The following is a 5762-nucleotide window of genomic DNA, read 5'->3' on the forward strand; positions in this document are numbered from 1 at the left end:
CCACAAGTTTTCTCAGTCTTACTCTTCTGATTCTCTCCCCAGTCCCACCACAGGGGAATGAGTGACTGACTGTGTGGTGCTTAGTTGCTGGCTGGGGTTAAACCAGCCTTTTTGACACCCAATGGGAGTCTCAAAGAGTTCAAGATAATTGACAGATTTGACTGGAATGTGTTAGATTAAATTATAGCTGTTATTGCTGTTTAGTTATTAATTGGCAGGCTTCTGTGCTTGCTGTGGGGCTTGCTTGCCTTACTGTAAATTAGAGTCTGATGCTCGTTGGCGGCTGCTTTTTGTTTTTCCTGCTTGCTATACTGCTTATGCTCTTACTTTGCTGTGCCTGGAGTCATACTGATAAAAGTAGTTAGTGCCTGAGCTGGCAGATGGACAGGGCATTGCTACTGTTTTTGTGCTGCTGTACTGCACAGGCTGGAACTCCAGTGTGAACTCCAGTTTAAACAACTTTGCAGACACCAAGGTTGGTGAAAAAGAAGGGAGAGGAGGTGCTCCAAGTGCTGGAGCAGAGATTCCTCTGCAGCCCATGGTGGACCATGGTGAGGCAGGCTGTCCCTCTGCAGCCTATGGAGGTTAACAGCAGAGTAGATATCCATCTGCAGCCTGTGAAGGAACCCACACTGGAGCAAGTGGATGTCCGAACGACTGCACCCCATGGAAGGGACCCACACTGGAACAGTTCGTGAAGAAACTGCAGCACTTTGGTGGACTCACATTGGAGAAGTTCAGGCAGAACTGTTTCCTGTGGGAGGGATACCACACTGGAGCAGGGGAAGAGTGTAAGAAGTTCACCCCCTGAGGAGGAAGGAGCAGCAGAAACAACATGTGATGAGCTGGGCACAATCCCTGTTCCCCATCACCCTGCACCACTCAGGGCTGGGGACGAGGTAGGGAAATTGAGAGTAAAGTTAAACCTGGGGTGTAAGTTGCACATTATGGGGATTACTATAGCAGGAAGCCCTTGTTGCTAGCCAGGCTTGGAGCAAGGCTAGGAGTTCATTGCAATTTTAAACTGACCAACCTGGCCCAAACGGACCAGGGGTGGAGATCATAATGAAAATACCTTGAAATTGTTGTAACCCATTGTTCAAGTTGCATGTTATAGGAATCACCATAACAGGATCAACCAAGAAGTCAGGAAGAAACTTCTTATATTTTTCACCTGTTAATGACCATGTATGTCAGTCTACTGGTTATAACACAACATATGCCATTGGTCTCTCTAGTTACTGGTAATTGCATTGTGCTGAACTTGCACAAAATACATCCTGCTTTAGCTTGGTGGGTATTCGTGTCCCCATGTGACAGTCTGTCACTGGGTTCTGACAAAACTCATTTGCAATAAGGCATCATGGTATAAGGCAAGCTCTTGCTGACCTGATCCAGCCTCCTGGGAACCAGCTGTTTTTAAGCAGTAACATGTAATCGCCTGTGCCATGACTTCTTGGTGTAGCCACCAGAGTTGTTGCTGCTATGCTGCCAGCTCTTCAGCAACCAGATCCCTCTTATCTCCACATTCTCATAGCAGCCAGAGCCTGTTTTTCTGTGCTGGCCAAAAGAGCATGTTCAGCATCTGTTGCCACCAGAACAGCAGCAGCCGTCAAAGAAGACATCAAGACCTCAACTGATGAAGTTACCACTCCACAGGAATGATTCATTATAGAATGATCTGCCATCAGAAACTTGCTGAGTTCTTATCTACCAAGACAACATACCCTCCATGTGGGACTATGCTGGGGCCTTGGATTCCCTGATGAAGGGCATGGGAACAGAAATTAGCCTTGAAGATATTAAGGCCTGCCCGTGAGAAAGATGGGAGTAAAGGAGTATCTGGAGATGTTAAGGATGTACCCGTGAGAGAGAAGGGAGTAGAAGAGTAACATTGATGATAGCAAAAATAGCTAATGAAATGTTAGAGCTGTAACTTGTAACCAATAGTGAAGAGACACATGAATTGGTAAAACCGTATAAAAATGCACTTATGGCAATAAATGGCATCTACTGTTTTCATTCTGGAAGGTGGTCTATATCGTTTACCTGTCTCAACCATGACACCCTCACCTCCCTGGGATGCTTCCAGTTTTCTCAACAGGAAATAGCTTACCTTTGCTCTCAAGTTTTCCTGTCCCTGTCAGATACGAACTAAAGAGTTGTTAAAGGAATTGCCATATAGTTCAGATAGGCCTCTTTTTCCCCCTGATGATTGGACTGCAGTACTCAACCAGCATTAATAACAGTGAATTTAATTGAAGAAAATCTTTGCCATTATATTCTTAGATTAAAGGAATAACTATATGGAGTTATTTTCTGGATTTCCATACACATTTTAGAGACATAAGAATAACATTGACCATTTTGTGATTTATACCATTTACTTTATTTCTGAATTCCTTTCCCAAATCGTTGTGCTACCTGATTCTTAAAACAGAAAAGGAGTAGTGGTGCTATGCTTACAGACTGGCAGATTTAATTAAGATCAGTGTCTTGTTACCGTTAGACCTGTTTATCCTTCCCCACTGCATGTAGTGCTGTACCTGCAGTGTGTAACTTTTAAATGTTAGGGGGAGGGTGACATTAATTATTGTGCAACAGTGGTTATCACTAAGTTACTGCAGGTTGTTGCCTATATGTTTATGGATACATTTTTTCATTATTAGATACCTGCCAGTGGCAAACATTTTGCAGTGGCTCCACATCTTGTGAGTTTATGTGGATTGCAGTAAGAACATTGGTGAAATGTTACTATTTAGATCAGAGAGTAACTTTGGGCAGGCTGCATACTCCTCCACTTAAGCACAAAACATATCTCTCAGAGGTACAACTGCAATGAAGGGATAGCAGATTATGTTTCCCTTAGCTTTTCTTCCCTATGAGCATGCTAACGAAAATACTTCTTGATGTGACAGTCTGCTTTAGTCTTGAAATCTAGTTGCCATCTGTTACTTGTGATTTATTTAAACTGCTAGATTTCTGCAAAAAAGTAAATCACTGTAGTATTCTGGCGATGCTATCAGAATAGAACATAATTGCTTTGTTCCCTAATACTGAAGTTTTGTAAGGATGAAGATGATTTTACACTTGATGTTGTTTTGTTCTGCATTTGTAATGACAAACTACAAAGGAACAATCACAAGGAAAGGTATTTTTTGCCAAATATATTCCTCTGGGGTCATGTGAATTACAAATATTAATTTCCTCATCCAGCTACAATTTGCCACTCTGTAACCTTTCTAAAATCTGTGTGAAATATCAAATTTCCTTAGGAGTAGTAAAGTTCTTTCTTATAGGATTCCAAGATGCTCAGAATCCCATTCAGTGGTATAGAAATGAGCTATATACACTCTTCTCCTGTCTGTGTATGAACTCTCAACAAAGAAATCTATTACTTCACAGCTTTGGTGGCTTCATAAACTGTTTCCCAAAGTCTTCAGAAAACTCTTACAGTTAAGCTCCAATTATGGAAAACAAAATACGAAATTTCCCATGTGATCTAAAGCTGCTAAACTCCCATCATTTTTAAGTCTAGATCATTTTCTGATGTGAATTGTAGGCTAATAAACCAGCTAGATATTTTTATGTTTGCAGCAAAGACTTGATCTCTATCAAAGCCGATTATCTAGGTTTATTATCACCAGGTAGACTTATGTAAAAATGACACAATTCCAATTTCAATTGGGTCATCCAAAATACTAATTAAATCCAATGTTTCTCAATTAAGTAATTTCCTAGCAAACATCCTGCTTGTTTTCCAAGAAGGAAATAAAACTGTGGACTGTAGCATCTTTGGAACATTAGGAGATAGAGCTCTAACATACAGTAAGCAGTTATGTTGCCAATATAGGTCCTCCAGTGAATGCTGTAATGCCTGAACAGCTTGTGTCCTATTTCATTTAATTTCAAAATAATAATTTAAAAATTAACATCTGAAAAAGCACAGTGAGTAGTAGAACAATACAAACAAACCCGTAGCTTTCCTCTAAATACTTTTTTACCACAGTTTTTGATAAATATATCTGTAACATTTTTCGCCATTTTACAGAAGATGGCAAATTGAGGGGTGGGGGGCAACCTGGAGCACTTTAGATGGCTTACTTCTGTATCAAGGTATAGTAGAAAATATATAGTTTGTTGTTAATGCTTCTTAATTTCAAAATAGTTAAAAAACCTCTGAGCTCATAGAAGTTAAGCTCTCCCTACTGAAGGGAGTTGTCAGTCACGCACTCTACAGATTTATAGCTATAAAAAAATTAGTAGAATGCTTTGATTTTGAAGCTACTTTAACTTTGTTGTTGCCTTTTGCTGTAAGGGGAAGGGAACCCTTGCAGGCTTTGTTTTTGTTTTCCTTCCCATAGTGTAAGGTGAAATAAAAGTCATGCCTTACAGACCCAGCTTGTGTCCAAAGACAGCCCTCTGACTTGGGGTAGACTTTTGTAACAAAGAATATGGAGATGCCTGTGACTGCACTTTGCTATGAGCTAATCAAAGCTTTCATAGAAGTTAGTGAACCTATCTGTTTACTTTGATTTTAAGTCAGCTTAGTGTTAAAAGCTTAATGTTATGCCAAAAGAACTCTACCTGATATGATTTTTAAAAGAGCAAACCTTTAAGTCCGTGAGTCTCAAAAAGAGGTCCCAGGCATTTATCATGGTACTACCCAAAGGGTTCATTACATAAATCGGATAGTCCATAAAAGTCTCACTACTTTTTGGTTGACATCATTTGCACAGGGACCTGTTCCTGCTAAATTTGAATTCTAGTGGTTCAGCATATTGATTGCATCATTGCAAAATTATTTTGGAGGTGAAATGTCTAGTGGAACCACAGCAGTTGGCTATTTCTTGTGATTTTAATCTATTGAAAACAAAATCGATTCCAAATAGCAGATTTTAAAATTGTTGTATATGTCTTCAGACTTAATCTAGCATCTGCTACATTTTGCTGGAGCAGTCAGAAAAAAATAGTGACTGGCTACTGTTTAATACCAAAAATGAACGGAGAATGTTTGGCTAGATGGGATTTAATGGGGAATCATAGAAAATTCATGTTGCTTGAATAGCATTTGCAAACACCTACTCACGTGTATTGGCTTTTTTTTTTTACTCTAAGATACTATGCTATTTCACTAGCAAGTTTCTCCCACCTATGACAGATAAAGTTAAAAGTGTAATCTCCAGAAACCAGATCAACAAGAATTGATTTAAATAGTTAAGCATGAATTCTCACTCCTTAATGAGCCTCACAGTAGCTCCAATTTCTCTAATAGTGATTTCTAGCAATTAAAACCAGAATACACTGGATAGAGAAGAAAGAATAAGTCTTACATTTAAAACAAAGAGCTGGAACTCTAGATTCAAATGTTACCTTAAGGTCATGTCTTGAACATTTCACTTTGATGGGAGTTTCAAAAGAGCTTGAATGAATCAGATACTACCCAAAATCCCATTAGAAAGTTAGGTTCTTAATTTCATTAGGCTCCCCCGTAACCCCAATTATTTAGCTGTCTGTGTTTCAATCAGGGGAGCAAAAGAGAAAAAGGGGGTGGGGGGCATCTCGCATACAAGCTGCCAACTTATCACTAGAGTATCCCAGATCAAAAAATGCTTAACTGTTTGTTTGGGTTTTTTTTTTCTTTCCTAAAAAGAAATATGACCTTATACTAGAGACCCTTAGTTTAAGAAAAAAGTTACCCAAGATAATTTCACCCAGCAGGGGTTTACAAAAACAACAAATCAACAAGTGAGCTTTCCTAC

The sequence above is a fragment of the Nesoenas mayeri genome, assembly GCF_963082525.1.
Source record: "Nesoenas mayeri genome assembly, chromosome: 5".
NCBI classification, from domain to species: domain Eukaryota; kingdom Metazoa; phylum Chordata; class Aves; order Columbiformes; family Columbidae; genus Nesoenas; species Nesoenas mayeri.